This window comes from Glossina fuscipes, unplaced genomic scaffold (genome assembly GCF_014805625.2).
Source record: "Glossina fuscipes isolate IAEA_lab_2018 unplaced genomic scaffold, Yale_Gfus_2 1, whole genome shotgun sequence".
NCBI classification, from domain to species: Eukaryota; Metazoa; Arthropoda; class Insecta; order Diptera; family Glossinidae; genus Glossina; species Glossina fuscipes.
Genome location: NW_023998415.1, coordinates 30,148,483 through 30,168,795, shown reverse-complemented (window position 1 = coordinate 30,168,795; position 20,313 = coordinate 30,148,483). Strand labels below are relative to the sequence as shown.

General features: G+C 33.1%; 1 protein-coding gene across 6 annotated transcripts in view; it reads right to left on the bottom strand.

The window, feature by feature from the left end:
* Positions 1 to 20,313, bottom strand: part of LOC119632167 (protein phosphatase 1 regulatory subunit 16A) — a 48,475-nt gene that overhangs the window by 13,473 nt on the left and 14,689 nt on the right. For 2 of the 6 annotated variants that reach the window (XM_038024949.1, XM_038024955.1), the window contains exon 2: positions 8,833 to 8,942. The gene's annotated coding sequence lies outside the window, so the exon portion shown is untranslated. Of the gene's footprint in view, positions 1 to 8,832; positions 8,943 to 12,310; positions 13,514 to 17,806; positions 18,897 to 20,313 lie in introns of those variants that run through there. The other 4 variants (XM_038024951.1, XM_038024950.1, XM_038024953.1 and 1 more) reach the window with 4 other exon arrangements.

The following is a 20,313-nucleotide window of genomic DNA, read 5'->3' as shown; positions in this document are numbered from 1 at the left end:
ATTATACTCCGCCACAGTGACATAATTCATTTCTTTTCACTTGGCCGAGAAAGATTGAAAGGCATAGCATAGCGGTTGTCGTTGATTCTTCTAATCAAGTCTTGTTCATTTAAAATTCATAGCAAAAACTCAAATTCTCTGCGAAACATATTAATTTTTTGGGGGCAAAATGAAGTAACAATTTTGTCAATTAACAAAGTCTTATAATCAGCCGCGATTGTCACTTGTGATGAAAATTTTTAAAGAACGTAACTTTAATTTTACACTTCGTGTGATCTTAAATGACAATCATTGCGTAAATTATATTTCTTTCGAATAAATCCAGATCCTAAGATTGGCATATAATCGATAAATTCAGCTGAGCATAAACACATATTACAACGTTCTTTTCAATGTTTTTTTTTTTTTTTTTTTTTTTTTGTATTTTATTGGCCCAGAAATATTATAAAACGTTTTCCTCACTTTGAATGTTTTCACAAAACTTTTGACACTTCACTTACTGGGCCGATTGCAACAACCATTAATTAGCGCTAGCAAATGTAAAGCTACTGTGACCGAACCTCGAATTTTAAGAAAGAAAAAAATAGAAGAAAAACTATTGATTAATTTTCAAACTTGGTTGCCGTAAGCAACTTTAATGGGCATAATCTTAAAAGCAGCGAACAAGGACTGAGCGCCTCTATAAAGTGATTCGACAGCTACTGTTTTATGTTTATTTTCGAACACTGTAACACATAAACATCAACGTGAATAATGTTATAAAACACACAAGGAAGGAAAAAACAAATGTGTCTTAAATATTCCCAATCGCTCTCTCAAGGAATAATTTTGGTGAAAAAATGTTTTCAGTTATGATTCAGCTTAAAAGTATGCTATACTAAAGTAGTTCTATTTAAAATTCTCTCTGCAATGTATGTATGCAAACAAGAATGTAAACAAATGAAATCGTTATACCGGACCAGAGTCTCCCTTTAAATTATTATTTGTATGATGAATGAGATATGCATGTGCATGTATGCGTAATCTTTGAAAGCATTGCAATTGTATAGTGCATTTAAAAATTCCATTTATCCTTTTGGTATTTCTGGTCTGTTTTTTTTTTTTTTGTGTTTTCGTTGTTTCAGAATATTTTTAAAAACTTTACGTTGCTCTGTGCGCTGCCACAAATACTAGAAGCAAAGGTAATCTTTGGATGGGAAATTTTAATGTATGTGCACACATATTTAATGCGAAAAGGATGATGATGATGATGATGATGATGATGATGATGATGATGACGATGACAATGATAATGACATTTAATAGAGTGCTGATCTGTGTGGTCAACAACAGAGGTTGACATACATGCTATCACACACACTATCCCACTTGTGATATAAGTATAAGGGTATGTTAGGTTTGTGCAGATGTACGCAAAAAAAAAAAAGAAATCGGCCCACCGTTTATAATACCGATCGATAAGGAATCACTTTCTGAATCAATCGAAGATTATCTGTCCGTCTGTCCGTCTTCTGTTCAATCTAAAGTTCGCAATTTTTGAGATACTTTGATGAAACTTGGTACACTGACATGTTTTTGCCTAAGAACGAACGCGATTGAAAACGCTTGGGATCGGATCACTTTTTCGATGACTTCCCGCTTAACGACTTATTTTGAAAGGCCCCCATATTAGAATAACACTAGAGAGCTTTGGCGCAGTTAATGACTGGCCGTGGCCCACTATAATGTTTCTATTTATTATATAGTAAATGGCGAGCTTTTGAATAAAATTGAAAAAAACTTTAGCGAACTTTACCTTTATAACAATATCAATAAGCACCGTCATCACAATCTCACTTGGTATTTGATCTTTCGAGGATATATTACGATAGTAGAAATCATACGCAGAGTCATTGAATACACATTAAGGCTGACTCTTTTGACTTTAAAAGGTATTTTATTGAATCTTCAGATATCATACGCTAGGAGAAAAGATTTTCCCAGATTTTAACAATAAAGCGATACTTGACGATTACATTTGCTTGACTATTTCTATATAGTGAGTCGAAGTTAAATGCAAACATCAAAGAGTATCGCTTTGTCACTTCAGATCTGGTCAAGTCGATATGATGCTATTACTATGCTATGGTCAGAGAGAAGGATTGTTGTAATAAAAGCCAATAGAGTTTTATATAAAAGTGATTTGAAAGTATTTTCTTTTTAAACTAAAACTTTTTAATGTCACCTGATTTATTTTATATTTATTGATGGCAAGGATAAATTAATTTATGTTTGTGAATAGTTGCAGAAACTTTCAACTATTCGGTTGCTCTTTAAATAATATAAGTAAATAATATAGAAAAATCGCAGAATCAGTAGCACTGATGCACACTGGTAAAGTCGTTTATTGATGCACGTTTTAGATTCCTATGAAATTATCGTACGTTAACTCATTATTTGTAAGGCAGAAAATATAAAAAGATTCGAAAGCAAAAGTGAAAATGCACGTATCTCTGAATGCTGTCTTTGAATAATACAACCTTAAAAGTGGCGATGTTACTTGCGTTATGCACACATAGAAGCATATAAGAACTTGTATGCTTGAGAATTGCACTAAAGCACATATTACACTCTCTCAAGAGAACTTAAGTAAATATAAAATGGAAAATCTAAAGAAACATCGTCTAGTTTTTTAGCAGCAGTGGTAGTGGTAGAAAAAAAAAAGTAACGAATACACGCGAGATACATATGAGAAGAACTAAACTAAATGCATTTTTATGAATGATGAAGAAATTGCAATAAAAAAAATCTGTACACATTTGAAAAGTAACTTCTTGGGTATGTGCCCCTTCTTTCGGTCTATTACCATTTTTATGGACAATTGTGTGTATAATCTTGTATGACAATGATATATATATATATATATATATACACCTAAAAGGGCGAGAAGCCAATTTTATTCGTCCTTAAGCAGAGTTTGATTAAAAGCTTTAGGATATTTAATCGATATATTTATTGATTTTTTTCAAAGTCTCGCTTAGGAAGCACTGGTAAGCCAGTAATCCAGTTGGTAACAAATATTTATATATAACGTGCTCCAGCATTCCTATATTCCTCCAAATGAGGATATTTCCACGCATAAGAAACATGCTATCCTTATTTGTATTGTGGCCGAAACATCCGAAACCTATTGTTATGGGTAGAATGTTGGATGATTTTAATTGACCGCAGCTCACTTGGTCTTATAGTGATAGTTCAGGCTGTATAGTCCTTACTTCAAAAACTGAGAGAGCTTGTGTAACTTACTTACTTCATTACAACCATGCTACTAATTGTAGTGACAGAGAGCGGTAGCTTTGTTCCGTTAATTTCCCAGAGATAGTAGTAAATCGCTGTTCACTTTTTTACTTTACCAGGGGGATTCGTGTCATCCAGCAATTTGTTCGTCATTTCCTTACAAGCACGTTGACCGTTGCTGTGACCAATACTAACACATGTGAAATGTCTCTTCCTCACATACACAATATGTCCTTAATAAAACTAATATTGCATAGCTACATACGCTACATTTTCCTACTAGGAATATCGAAACCCTAATACCCTCGTTCCATAATGTATTAAACCTAGCTACTTCTGCACACGTTTTGATCGGACAATCGCTCCTTCAAACATGTGTCCGCCGGTGTTCGATAAAGTAAACTGAACTTTTCAAAAAATACATGAAAAGTGGATCAGCGTACGACCAACTCGTTTACTCTTCGATGAGACGAAGATTCAATTATCTCAGCCATTAAAATTATCGCAATTACCTTCATAGCGTAAAATCCTCCCTTCTCAGTAATCCTAAATACTTTTATAAATTTTGCGAAAGCTTAAAGGGAAATAGCCACACATCTCACCTCCATCTCCCTTACAGCTTCGAATCCTCTGATGACATTTTGGGACCTCGAATCTCTTTGCTGAATACTTTCACTGAAATTTCGTTATATGGTGCCCTGTGATGAAATGTCTCACATGAATTATTATTAGTTTGCCAAAAAAAAAAAAAACACAATTACTTAGCGATTTTTCTTGACCAATTTTGAAAATTTGCAAATTTTTTCCTATGACAACTGTGACGTTTTCGGGGGGAAGTGATTGTAAAAATGATCCAAATTCAGTCCATTTTCAAGAGAGTTCGCCCCTGAGTCAAAGCAATAGCGGTCTGTACGTTGCACATGAAATGTACGAAGAAAGAGCTCGGAAGGACAGACAAAAAAAACATCTTTAAATCGATTCAAAAAATAATTCTAAATCGATCGATATAAAAAAGGTGGATCTATCTTAAGCACTTTTGGGCGTTGCATACACAACCGCGTCGACCCACCGTATCCGACGTAGGATGTAATAGATGAATTCATTTTGCAGATTATTATTTAATGTCGATTGTTTGCAATAACGCGTGGTTATGCTAATTAGTCACAAGTATAAAAACTATATACGCGAATCCTGTATCTCTTTTTAATTGTTGCCCTGCGTGTCCATAGGCCAATTGAAGTTTTAAAATATTGAAATGTATGTCTTTAGGCGCCACCTCGTAAGCTGTTAATAAAAGTGTGCGTGTGTGTGTGTGCATTAATTTTAAAATTTTTTTTAAATGTGTGTATCTGCAATCATTACATTGTAATGGATAAGAGGTAGGTATCATATACAGGATGACATATTCTGCAGCTTATGCAAATTATTTAATAATATGCGATATTTGCATTGGATAATGAAATTTATAAATTTGATTTATATAAAAACTAAAGGGCAACTCGGAACTTTAATAATCTAGAAACATAAAAAAAAAAAAAAAAAAAAAAAAAAATTGATGCGCAAAAGGAAATGAAAACTGAGTAAATCCTTGCTTGCGACACTCCGACCACGGCAAGGTATGTAAATGGAACTGAAACACTTAGCTGCAGACACACATTCTATGAGTGCAGCAAACTCAACTCCTCACCTAAATAAGTGAATCTTATAATTTCTAAAACAATATACATATACATACAAATTTGACATTGAAAGGCAAAGCGGTCTCAACAAGAGACAGACTACGCAATAATATGCATATAAATGCGCCGCTCTTCTCCTTGATATGCATATACATACATATATATATATATATACGTATATATATATACATATATGTTTGTAGATATGTACCCCGACATATCGTGTTCTCGTACATGAGAGAGATATGTGTCTGCGACACGAGTACAATGGAGAAAGTAATTTATGCCATTTTATTAAAACAACAAATAGTAATTTTCATGTGGGTGTTAATGGATGGCAAACAAATCCTTTACCCTTTACTGTCATGCATGTACTTCGTTCGGTTCGTTGTGTACAAAGCACAATTTAGTTGAAAATTTTCCTTTCTACAATTTTCATGAAAAAAAAAAAAAAAATTCCACTAATATAATATTTAGTTTTCTTCTCTCATTCCATAGCTAGCTTATGAGTTCATTTGGGTGACGTTTTGCGGTACAGCCGCGCGAAACAGCCATAATAGTAATGTATTGCTATCAGGTCAAAAATTGAATCTGGATTGTTAGAAGAAGGGTAACGCAATGAAAAATATTTGCATTTATTTTATAAAATCCATACAATTAATAATAATTTGAAGTTTTTCACTTTTAAATCTTAACTTAAGACAGGAGAGATACAGAGAGAATACGATGAATTTAAAATCAGACAAAAGTATAGGAAATGTAGAGGAAATGCTTTCCCTGAATTGTAAAACTCAAAGCAGCTTCAAAGAGCTGGCAAAACAGCTTGCATAACATTTGCAAGGCGCAGGTGGAGTCATGAAGCCTTCAACTATGCCGATCTTTCAAACGTAAATAGAACACATACCAGCTCATTGGTCTTTAACATTGCACGAGAGATGATCGAGAGTCGCTGTCTTCGTTCGAGACAATGAATCCAGATTGCCGTGCAACTAATTATCCCTTTTCGCAAATGTTTAGCTTAAACATGTTTTGGAAAGACATTCATTCAAAAGTCGAGTTGCTTATGACAATTATTAACACTTAGCCGACCGATTGGGTAGATCTACCCTTTTATCTAAAAAATTTTTTTTATTTTTTTTTATTTATTTTTTTTTTTGTAAAATTATTCACAATTTATTTTTGACAATACCTTCGACTGTTCAACTCGAAATTCTTTTTCTACTGACAGTCCCTTCCACAAATATTCTATGTATATATATTTTTGCAAGCATATTACTGCTCAATGTGGCAATACAACGGGATATGTGTGATACAACGGGAGGAGCAGGAAATTCAAAATATTGATCCAATACAAGCAACACCATCGAATGCAGTACAACCAGCAGGAAGAACATCGAAACAGGACCCCGCAGGACGTTTATCCCAGGACATGAAATACACAAACACAGTACCTATTGTCACAAATGGAAGCAAGATTTAATCCTCAACAGAAATGCAGAGTATGCTCTGTAATTAAAAAAATCTGGCTATACACGGTATGTTTGCGAATCTTGTAATGTGCTATTGCGTAAGCTTACAAGTCCCGAGAGATATCATACGCGGAAAAAATGCTAATTATCTTCTGCTCTTTTGTTCCTTATTTGTGTTTCTTTATTTATCTCTTTTCTTTTATGTCTTTAATTTTCTGACTCTCAACGCTGAACCATTAAAAAAAAAGTATAATAAATTTTTTATTACAAATTTTGTCTAAGAATTAGTGTAAATCGTTACCGTGGGATAAAATTGATTACATAAATAATATTCGGAGGATTTCGCTTTCAGATACCACAAAAGAATGCGCGGTGGAAAGCCATGTCCAGGGCTCTTCAGGACGCGCGATCGGCTGAGTGTGAAAACAACACAATCCACTGGCGGCTCAGTTTCATATATGTCAAGCTGATATTTTCCCTGTAAAAACTTGGTAAGAGAAATTGCCAGAAGTTTGCAAATTCCGCGATACTTAATTAATCGCAACGTAATTCAAAATTTCTATAAAAGCTACATAGGGAAGACGTATTTTTCGGAAAAACATTTCAGTATCTAATTAGCTTTTTCTATATTTTGTTCACGTATTTTGTTTTTATTTCTTCGTTTTGTTCTTCGTACTTATAGCTTGTTAAAGGCAGTGATAGCCTAAGAATATATGTAATCAAGAGTTGAGTTTTTTCGTCAAATGGGTATAATCGGCATAGATAGCTAGGATTAGGTATTAATACACTGACGGGCGTAGATGCTATAACATCCATATTCATTGCGATGCAAAATGACGTAAGTACGTAAATGCTGTAGAATTTCCATTTTGAAGCCGATTATTTTTCATGCAATTTTTAATAATAATAATAATAATAAGTTGTATCAAAGTGGACGTTACGGCATTCATTGTATTATATATACACACACACTCAATTATATTATGACTGCCATTACGAAATATACTTCAAGCAGATTTCGGATATCATAAATAATTTTAAACTGAATTGACTGTCGATTTTTTCGACCGCAACGCAATTTTCACTGTCCAAGTCAATGTGTTAAGTAAAGCGATCGTTTAAATGAAACTATGTATGTCTTTCGAATGTGTATGAATAAAGTCAATCAAGACCGTTGTCAGAGAGGGATAATATTTTAGATTTTTTTTTTTCTTTTTTATTATTTAAGTTGACATAAGCAGGAAAATGCATCCTTTGCGGCGTTTCTCTTGAAAATTTCTCCGAATATTGCGGAGGTAATTAGAAAAGATTTGAAATATATAGACAAGACTTGTATACGCACTTAAAACACAATCTACAAGGATAGATGTTTATATTAATGACATAAGCGGTTGATAGTAAGTAATTGTTTAACATAGCAACTGAAAATGAGAATTTCATGAGAAATTGTTTTTGTCTCAAAATAAAACAAAAGTACTTGAGGAGAAAGCAGACACACGCAGAAAAGCAAAAACCCCCATATGTACGATACAGTACAGAAGGACATATTTCAATGCAGACACTAAATAGGATTAATATAAGCGATTTACGTCGAATTTTCATTACTTTTCATTAGAATATTCGAATATTGTCTTTGATATTTGGAAATTTTTTTTTCATTTTTTATTTTTACTTTTTTATATATATATTCTAAGAAATGATGCAAAATTCGCAGATATTGTGTGATAGTGACCGATTAATTATCATCTAAAAAGAGAATTGTAATAATAAATTGCGTCAACATGTGGAAAATTCTAGAGTTTATACCCAACACATATCGCGACTCTTTCAAATGTGTAAGACGGCAATGGGAGAGCAATGCTTTTAAAACTACACTTACATCTTATATGTAATCAAAAAAAAGAAAGAAAAAAAAAAAAAAAAAAAATATATATATATATCCCTTTTTTAAGGTAAAATCTGTGCTTTCTTTAATAATTGTTAGCGAAAAAGAAATGAAAGATTTTCTAAACACACAATTACAAATCGCATTATTTTTGATTTGTATTCGCGACTACGAAAATGTATATATAAGCATACATATATACATCTATATATATATATATATATATATAGTAAGTAAGTAAGTATTTAGTGTCAAAGACTTAGACTTTATATATAAATCGAAGCTAAACCGCCAATCGAATGAATATAACTGCGGTTGCCATAACAAGGTAAATATCGCACAACGAAATAGTTAACGTTTCATTTGACCCACTTTAGCACGCCATACCACATATGAAAAACACACTAGAAAAACTACTGCAATAATCAAAAAATTATACACGATATATACGATATATAATAATATAAAGCAAGGATTAGTCTGCACGATAATATATATATATATATATATGTTGTTTCTTTACCTCATTCAAGCAACAAGACAGCTGTTCTGCTGCTCTTCTCATATTTCACACACTGAACTGTGTAAGCGTGTAAGAGAGCTCGATGATGAGTGCCGATGAATTTCGAACAGCTAGTCAAAGCAAAAAAAAAAAATAAAAATAAAAAATAAATAAATAAAACAAAAAAAAAAAAAAAAAAACAATGAATAAATACATAAATAAGAAAAAGAAAAGAAATAAAAATAATTCAAGTTCATTGATATACATTGTATATAAAGATATTAACTTTGAAGTTTAGGTAATAGTGATGCCTTGATTGAAACACAGAACATTTTATAATGAATAATAGATAGCGTGTAGAGTCAAAAGGACATTTGACAGACTAATCAAAAACAAAAAAAAAATAAATAAATGAATAAAAATTTCAAATTTTAATTCAGCTGACAGCTAGGGCATCAGAGCTATGCTGAACTATGCAGCTGGACGTAATATTCGAAAATTCGTTTTTATAAAGGTGCAAATTTATGCAGTCTTTATGCGGTTGTACTTTATGAGTGTAACTACCAAAAACAGGGAAACAAAAGGTGTACAAAGTTTTCGTTCGACGTATTCTATGAAAAGTTTATTCTATATAAGTTTGTAGGCGATGTCTCTTTATTTTTGCGATGGCGGGAGAATGTTTGCCACGGATACTAACACAGTTGCGCAGACAAACACAGGGATGGGCGCACATGCTCCAAAATTGAAACTGGCCAAGAATTGATGTACTTTATGACGGTTTTGAAGCTTACTTCTATGCGTTATATAGATAATGAAGAAACATTTTTTTTCTCTTTTCCTTTTTTATAATGGGTGGACGGGGTCAATTTTTTCAATTTTTGTACAAATACTGCAGCATTGCCCATAAAATATACATTCAACTTTTTGTATATTTGTCTGCTATAGTTGATGGTTAGCAAGCAAACAAAACAATTTTTTATTGCTTTTGAAAAACAGAGATGTTTTCAGTTTACGCGGTGTTGTGCCCACGTCCTGCGACCGACTTGGCCCATTTTGAATACCAAACTGCATGCAAGAACTCTCAATGTTTCTGCCAAATTTTAAGTCGATAGCAGCAGTTTTACGGCCAGGAGAATATTTACAATAGACGGAGAGACGGACATGCTTAAATCGATCTAGAATTTGATGCTGATCAAGAATATATGTACTTTGTGAGATCTCTGAAGCTGTCTCCTGGCCGTTGCAAATGTTTTGATAAACATGTATATACCCCTCATCCTTCAAGATGACAACTTTCTCTTTGTCCGTAAATAGTGACTTGTAAGGAATTCGAAAATGACTTGACTGGGATCAAGAATCGCTAAACATGAATACGAAATCATATATAAAGGTATATACGATGTGATATATTATTGATATTATGTCACGAGTTAAAATTCATATATACATATATAAAATGCGTAATTCGATAGCTAGTAGGTGTTAATAGGCAAATAAAAATTTTCTCATCAAATATTAAAAATTAAAAAAAAAAATTGAATCTTTTTTTTTATTTTCTGCTTACGACTGTATTAACACTTTCGTTTATCAAAAATCATTAAAGAATTGGGAAAGTTGGGTAACGCGTCTTATATAAATTCGAACACAATACCTAGAGGTAAGCAAGCAACATAGTGTTGCGAACTCCTAACCGGATTTATATTAATTAAGTAGAACACAAAAATATTTGCTTTTTAATTGTAATTTTTGTATTGAATCGTAATCTTCATAGGTTAGGGTTATGTGTGGAATAGCACATCGAGCAAATGGTCTTCACAGTTTTGCTGGCTCTTTTAACGACATTCTGGTCACCGAAAATTTGAGAGTATTTGACCAGGGAATGGCTCATGCAATAATTGAATTGTTGCATCGTCCTATTGGAAGCATCTGTGATTCAAATTGATATCATCAATTAGGACCGGCTTCATTGTCGAGTAAGTGTGATCACACTCTCATTACTTTTGCTTAATAATAATATTGTTCAATAATAAAAACGCGTTGCTCTCTCGAGTAAGGCTCCATTTCCACTAACACTAACTGTCAGCTGTCAGATTGTTTTTTTTTTTTTTTTTTTTTTTTTTTTTTTTTTTTTTTTTTTTTTTGCAAATGCATATCTTGAGCAAACTTTGGGACACCCTATATAAGCGCAGCATCTTTACGGCAGATAATGTCTAGTTGTATTCATATTATGGCTCTCGATATTTACTCCCTGTTCGAATTTTACAATAACTTTTCCGAATAATATTAGGTGTAAATATTTTAGTAGTATTAAGCAATTATAGATTAATAAATTTAAAAAAAAAAAATTTTAAGCACAAATTCACAGATATTTAAAAAGTAAATATATACACAGAAGTGAAATGAATAATGTAGATGGGTTTCGCAGAAGAACCTCTAGGTAACCGAGAAGATGAGCACCAGCGATCATCCAACATAAAAAATTTCTTTCATTTTAATAAAATTGAAAATTTTTTTTTTTTTTTTTTTTTTTTTTTTTTTTTTGGTAAAACAACGCAGAACCGTAAGCAGTGAAACTTCTATTCGAGGTTTTGTACAGAATTACTTAGCTTAATACAAGCAATCTACGTAATATTTGAAAAAACTAGCTAAGCCAACTTCAATCGAACTCGTAGCCACTAAACATGTAACTGTAATACGCTTCAATTCTGTTTTTTTTTTTTTTTTACGTTTACGTTACATTACGTCTTGGATATGAAACTTTTTAATTATTTATGCTTAACACTCTTACTCATGTTTTACACCAAAAAAAAAAAAAGAAAAAAAAAAAGAAGACATCTGCGCACAGATCTAGAATTGTAGCCCAATTATTGTCCGATATTGGTTACGGATAACGTCATCCTTCTGTCGAATATCTATATGTTGATTGTTGTTAGCCTAAAGAAAAGATTTTTTTTTCATCTTTGCTTCAATTTGTGTTTTGTGTTTATGTGTGTTACATACAAACTCTTAATTTATTTATTTTTTTTTTTTTTATAACCGAAAAAAACACATTCCATAGGCACTTCATAGATAGTAATTTTATGTGCAGAAATGAAACCTAATATTAATTCCTATTGTTGAGCCCTAATATTATTTAACTAATATGATATTGTGTTGCCACTGTACCACTGTACCACTGTACCAATGTACCAATGTTCTCCGATTCCGATAATACATCAAGTATAAGTTTCTTAAGCGCAAAATACTCTTTGCACGTCATAAATATCTTGGCGGAAAGTATTACCCTGAGGCTCATGGCTGGCCGCTCTACTCGCAGTAGATTGTGTGAATGAAAAAAATTCCTTTGTAAATTGTGCGATATGGATGGGAGTGTTGCTTTGTTGGAACGTCCAATTATCACCATATAACTCTCCGGGAAAGTCTATTAAATTGTTCTCAACCAAGTCCACGTACGCCTCCCGGTCAATTTTTCTAGTTACGAATCATAGATTTGACTTACCCCATTCTCCAAATGTAGCCGGTACCATAATAAGAGATCCACCATCATGGTGACGCTTCCGTTGAAATTGAATTTTTCTTCATCATTTAATATAAAATTTTCGAACTCTTCCGGCCGAAATTTGCATTTGGCCGCAAATTCAAGACCGACATTTTTGTAGACTGTAGAGTTAAACGTGGTTTGGCAATTTTATGTTCATAGTTAAGATCAATACCGCGGTTCGGAAGTTGCTGCACACGCTCTCTTGTTACATTTAAGCCTAATTATGTTCTTATTTGCCGGTGTCGAATAAGCCGCTTAATCCCCTGATCTATGGTTGGGGTACGTCTACTGTTCTTAATACAATTATAGCTTTCAGAGTTCGAGACAGTCCGTAGCTGCTGTCGCGCTAATTTTCTTACCATCAAGGCTCTTTCCTACAATTTTGCCGCATTCCTCCTCTAAAAGTTCAGCCCTATGTGGTATTTTCCATATGAAATAAATCAACAAAAACAAGTTTTCTTCAGTTGCTTTACATATTTATCGACGGGGGGGATGTTTTTTTGGAAAACACAAAATAAAAATTGTAATCTTCACTGTTCACATTTACAATTACACACATATAATTATATTCTTTCTATTGAATTAAAAGCTTATTTCAATAATCTCATAGGCAATAGGACCACTGATAAAGACGAAGGAAGAAGAAGAAAGTGCTTGGAAGAACTTGATACACTGTAAGACCAAAAATAATTTACGATTAATTTTTAGACGGAATAAATAAAACTATATGTGTGTGTGTGTGTGTGTGTGTGTGTGTGTGTGTGTGTGTACATATAATTTTTTATCAAAAGTATAACGATATGAAAAAACGTAGATAGAAATACTGAATTAAAGGAACAAATTGATTAAACGTTCAACTATTCAATTTAACAAAAAAGAAAAAAAAAAATAAACAAAAGTTAATTTCTTAACAATTTGACAGAAACCTAGACAAATGGCTTTTTATTCTCACACACTTCAAAAATCAAGCAATAACTTTCTTTATCAGCTTTCTTATGAAAATTGAAAAAAAAAAAAAAAACACATTTCGATAGAAAAATGCGAGAAAAGAAATAAACAAAAGGCTATAGTGGGCCATGGTCCATCACTAAATACCCTACACCACCCAATAATTAATATGCATATAACGACTTTTCAAAATTGGGCTGCAAATGATGATGGGGGGGAGGGGGAATGGTCGAAAAAGTGATTTGACCCAAATCATGTTCAATAGCGTTTGTCCTTGCGTCAAACCACACTGCACAGTATACCGAATTTCATCAAAATATTTCACAAATTATTGTCTGTAGCTTGGATACAAAGACCCAGAGACGGACAGACGGACGAAATGATAGACATGCTAAAATCGATGTCGAAAGCGATTCTCAGTTGATCCATGCAATAAAAGAAGGGGCCAGCGCAAGTACTTTTATGTGGTGCATATGTCCGCACAACACATAACATAACGTACCCTTGTACCAAATATTATACAAGACTTGAAAATTTGTGAAAAATTCGAACAGATTCTATTGCGTTATTCTGATGAGGTATTGTGGTGTGAAGAGGAGATTGCGGCAAAGCTCAATGCTCTAGCGTGACTATATATTCCAGAAATTGAAAGCAAAGGGATATCAAAAACTGTCATTGCTCTTTAATATTCAAGTAAGAGAACATTATATAATGGAAAAGATCTTTCATTTATTAATTGTGGCTTGTAGCTTTTTATACCCACCACTGTAGGATGAGAGTATACTCATCTTGTTTTCTTTCATAAGCAGTATAACACCCGAAAGAAATCTTCAGAAACCTTTGATTACCATGAAATTCTGAATTTATTAAGCTATACCTGTCCGTCGGTGTGGTGTGTTTTGTTGGGACGCTCGTGATCGCAAAAACGATGATATCGTTTTCAAATGTGATAGAAGCATTGGCAGGTTTTGCAGGTTTAGGTTCGTATTGAGAGTGAAACAAATTGGTCAGAGCAGAAGCCCGCGGTGGAGCGTATAATCAACGTAACTCCGTTTTTTCTAACAAAAGTTTGTGGGTCATTCCTCAGAAATTTTAAAAGCTAGAAGGCTGAAAATTTCCACATTTACTTTACGAAACGCTCTACTCTTTACATATAAAAATGTATAAGCCTGGCCATGCCCAAAAAAGAGTTACAAATAATTAAATTTTATTTTTCCGATCTTTTATGCTCATTTATCATAGGGCAAACAAAATAGACAGGTTCAACTCTATTTTCTAGATTCGTCAAATGAAGATATATTATCTGCCGAAAAATCCCGCCTAAGCGGCCGAGTAGGCAAGAGTCTCGACTATCAATTCAATGGTCGTGGATTCAAACTTCAAGTTTTTCATAAAGTCGGAAAGCCTTAGATGCTAGTGCTTTAAGACTTTAGTCTTAGAATTTATTCTCTAACTAAATTAATTATAATAATAATGTCTGCCTAGGAATGGGTCAATTCTAAAACGAAAATGTTAGACCTGGTAGATTGATATATTCTTAATAACACCAGCGATATGGATATCAAATAAAAGAACATGTAGAATAGAATGGGAAAAGCTAAGTGTGTTAGATCCACATTAAATATATCTCGGACGTTACAACGTAGTAAACTAATTTTTTGGTTGCAATACCATTGATATGGGTATCACACAAAAGAATTTGGCGAGTAGAATGCGAGAAGCTAGGCATATTAATTCTAAATTAATTGCAGCCGACATCACGATTTAGTGGATAAATATTTTGTTTACAATACCTCCGATGTAGGCATCAAATGAAAGGAGTTGGATACTAGAATGCGATAAAGTGTTTATATTAGTTTGTAATTTAATGATGGCGTACATTTCATACATAAAGTCTTCGGGGCGTTTCAAGAAGACCGATTTTCTTGGACATTAAAATCTTAAGTGAACCGAAACTTTATATAATGGGTATGCGAAATACGGCCCCTCCGTAGAATATAACATTCTTACTTATTTCAATTTCAAATTCTCTCACTTACGATTCATGCCAGAACAGCCAGAATACTAATTACACAATTTTATTGAGCGAAGCCAAGAGCAGTTGAACATGTATACAGATTTATAGTACCTATGAATTTCGTTGATAGTCAGTCATCTGCCAAAAATATGTGAAGAGTGCGTATAATGAAAAGAAAACGGTGAAATATTACTTTTTTTGAGGAAAAAAAAAAAAAAAAAATACGCACCACTACACACTACACCACAAAATGTAATACATAGTCAAGGGAACAATTGTAGCAATTGATTCAGCACAGGTATGGCAATCGTACCATCGAAAACCACTGATCCGAATGAACCTACTAAAATATACATGAACAGCAAAGTTTATTTTAGCATGAATTTTGAGCAGCATGTGCCATTATTATTACACTAAAAATGTATTGTGTGCATAATGCTCGATGTTTTGTATTTTATATGAAAAGTTGCGCAACAAAATTCGAAATCCTTTTCTTTTTTACGCAATTTTCTTGTAATCATCTTCCTGTCATTTTATTTTGTTTGCTTTCAAAAAAAACTATTTCATAGAAAAAAAAAAAAAAGAAAAAAAAAGTTGGACAGTTTTCGAATAATTTTCATTTGGGATACAAATCAAAATAACAACAATGCCTTGCGTTTAGCGAAGGATCGTCCATCCAAGCAGTTACATCCAGAAGGGTTGTATCGAAAACACATGTATTATATTATACCCAGGCAGGACCGACTATTTCATCTGTCTTCGTTGCACTATATCAAAAATGAAATCTCTCTGCATTAATGGGAACCGCGATATGCCGAGGATAAGGATAAATAGACTTGCTTAGTCAAAACTAGCAAGCAATAACAGTAAATTTTTTTTATAGGAACTCATTATTCCTTAGAAAGTATTAAAAATTAAACATAGGATGACGCATAGATGTCGACTGACGATTGACAAATTCATATAATTTTTAGATAGCACCGAGCTTCAAATAAAACCTATCGAAATTTCATGACGTTCGGACCATTAGTTTTGATTAGTTTTTGTGGCACTCCCTCAAGAATTTTTGGAAATAATCAAAAAATCTGAATTTCGCTTATTGACTAAACACTGCTTCTGACAGCCAGTGTTGGTTTAAAAGATTTTATGGCGACTTTTGCCTACCAAAGAAAAAAAAAAAAAAACAGATTTACCGACGGTTTGTTAATTTTAATCAAAGTCATATAGACACTCGTTATGCCGACAGGTGTGGCCGCCCAAATTCGGCAATCGTTTCAGAAAGCCTTAAAAAAGTCCACAAAAACGTTTTGGAATTTCGAACTTGCATAACATAGTTGCCACCTTGACTGCAGACTCCACAACACTCCAGACTCAAATCAGCAGTCAGTCGAGTTGACAACAACTGTCGAAAGCCATCCAAAGCGACCAAAACCATTAGGGATTCATTAAAATAACTGTAATCTGTAAACTAATCGTCGGAATGTCACGACATTTTCATACGTTTCGTCCGAAAGCTAGTACTATCGAAAATTATATGGATTCGCCAATAGCCAGCCACGATATCTATATGTCATTCTGCGAATTCGTTGCCCTGTACGTTATATGCTCGTAGTACGCACTTTTAGAAGAACATACAAGAGGATGCCAATTTACCAGACACATTGTCAGTTCTTGTACGGGGATCAGTCGACAGGCATCGCTAAAGTACTATATAAACTGAGCACGCTACTCGTTTCAAAAACAACTAATAATTGGTTGGAGAGAAAATTATGAAAATTTGTATATATATATAGCTCTGTATGACTTTTACAAAAAGTGAAAAAAGCAATCACGCCCACCTAATATTATGGTGTATTAAAATTTCATTTTTATTGTCAAAACCTTTACAATGTCCAGAAGAAAGCCTCAAAAACCCGGTACATTTTTTACAGTCTTAAGTGAAATTAAATTCCATGTTTATCTGGGGTTTAACGAGTACTCACATACTCGCTTGATTTATTGTACGTTATTTTCTAGATTATTTAAGTCCAATTCCCAATCGTATTAATCTATAGAAGGTATGAACCTTTCTTGGATCAATTTAAGAGTATGTCACCGGACGAATTGAAGCATTGCAAAAAATATTCTGACAAACTTGAACGAACGATTGTCAAAAAGAAAAACGTCTCGAACAAGTTGACGGTATCATAAAGATACTCTTCAAATCATCAAATAGACAATGGTTACGCAAATCGAGTGATTATAAAAGTCATCAAATTGAAGTTCTTGACAAATATTTACCTTTCCAGTTACGTAATATTTGATTAAAACTATGGTTAGAGATTAAATTTATCAAAAATTAAAATACTTTCAATAGACTTGAGTAAATAGAAAAAAAAAAAAAAAAAAAATCAATTGCTTTCAAGTGCAAAAAAAAAAAAAATAAATAAATAAAAAACAAAACGAAAAAAGTAGTAAATGAAACAAACACTTTTACACACATAACTTACTTGCCGTGATAAAGTAAACAAACCTGAACAAGCTTCCAAATTGTTTATAACGTTATTATTAGTTCAGAGATAAGTAAATATTTTGCGATATGTATACATGGGCATGGGCATGGGCATGAGCATGAGCATGAGTATGAGTACGAGTACAAGTACGAGTACGAGTACGAGTAACAGTTACGGGTACGGGTAATTTATGCATATTTTGTTTATATTGAACTGAATTAATTTAGGGCAGCGGTAATGCATTCTCCGCTTTTCTTTTTTTTTTTTTTAATGGCCAATAACCGCGAGTGCCATTTTTAGCACAATCTTCTTTCTTTTATTTTTGTTTTTTTTGGACACTTTTTCGCCTTTTCATTAATTATATATATATATTTTACCCGAATTTCTATTTTAAAAAGCTTGCCGCACAGTTCACCTTAGCAAGATTTAATGATTGCAATTTAATAAGATTTGTATGTAGCACGTGAAGTTTAACATATATTCAGCTTTCATGAGTTATTTCTAAATTTGTTTTTGTTTTTGTTTTTCTTTTAAATCTTCATTTTTTTTATTTATTTATTTTTTGTTATTTGATTTTTTATTCATTGTGCGAACTTAATAAGTCGGTGTAATTAATACAAATAAAATTAGAACGCGCGTGCAATTTTACGCTTCAAATGCGTTTTCAAGACTGACATTATACACAACAGTATATGCATAATAATACCCAACCGCAAAAGAACGTTTTTTTTTTTTTTTTTTTTTTAAGTTTTTGTTTTTCGTTTCTCGTTTTCGTGTTGCTCTTAATACAAATATGCGGGGAGCCATAAAATATTGTCTATTTATTAGTTGCTACGGTTAGATATATTGTCTCGTTATACGTTTGCTTCGCAGAGAGCAATGGATATTGGGGAGACGAAGTACTTGCGCACTAAAGCCTTAAGCAGCAAACTCATACGTTTTGTTAAATAGACAAACAGCTGTTATGTATAGAAATGCAAAACTTCAGAGTGAATCGTTGCGTTATGAGTCGTACAACTTCCTTTTCCGGTTGCGTTATGTCCAAGTATTTGTTAAAAGAAAAGAAAACAAAACAAAATATCCAGACCAGTAAAAGGTAAAATTGATATGCAATACAATATATATATATATATATATGTTTAACTTTGGTCGAGCCATGCACTAATAATGATTTTCTGACTTTCTGAGGAACAGAGCACGTACAGACGACAGTCAAGCAAGAGAGAAAGGACAAAAAGTAAACAAAATGTAAAAGTCAAGTAAAAAAAATTGCTGAGCAAGATATAGTTCGTATATACCGTCAATTATTCTTAAGCGCCAGACTTACGAGCGATCAGAAACTACACCTTTAACCGCAAGAGAGCCGTAATTAGATCAGTGAAATATTTTAGATTGGTGAGTGCAGATATTTTTACTAACTATTCACATAAACAGTCTATGCTACGGTATCTAAAAAGGAAGACATACTTAAAGACTTTCTTTTTCGAAATTGTTTCGTCGAATTCGAAGTAATCTTCAAACTAAATTAGTATTCCTTGTTAACAGTTTGACTAGGCGGAAGGAATGCACACACACACACAACACAACACAACACACACACGCAACACACACACACACACACACACACACACACAATATTTGAAGGAAACTGTTAACATCACCTTGATTTTTGAGCGACTTTCGCCTGATATTTCCGGTCTAGGCTCACCCTGTCCATGATATTCGCTCGACTAATCGGCTAATTCCGGCTCATATACGTAGATCCAAATCTAATTTCATTTAATTTAATGCACCTATCACCTTCTTCGCTCAACAATCTCACACATGGTGAAAATTGGGAAAAATACTTTTTAGGTCGTAGAAGACCAAGAGCAGCTGAAACACCAAAGATCACATTCATCATGTGAGATTTGACATGGATGTCTGCCACAGTGCTACTAATTTAGATACTTTCGATATTCCACATATTATATATACTTGTGAAATTTAGCTTGAATATTGGTCTTACATTTTGATCATAATCTTATATGTATATCTGACATATATATATAAAAAAGTATATAATAGCGACACCTATTGGTGAAAATGATATAATAATGCGAAATGGAAATGTGCACAATGGTTGAATTCGATGATTTTCATCTTTCTCTACCATATACTAACATACAATAACAATTTTCCAGTTAATATTGTGGTATTGACGCCAATCATGGAAGGCTCAAAACTGCATTTTCGACATTCATTTTCACTTTGGTTGTTTGCTTTGAAGAAATCTGCTACCGAAGCTCATTAAACACTTTTAGAAGTTTACGGTGATACCGCTCCAACATATCCCAATTATTGGAATTGCTTTTCGCGATTTAATGTCAATGACAAGGTACGGCCTGCAGGACTAAAAAAATGCAAAGACATGCATGAATTGCAGGACTTAATGGACGAGAACGTAGCCCAAAGCCCGCAAAGAACTTTTGAACAGCTTAGCAGTTGATGAGTTAACTGCTTCT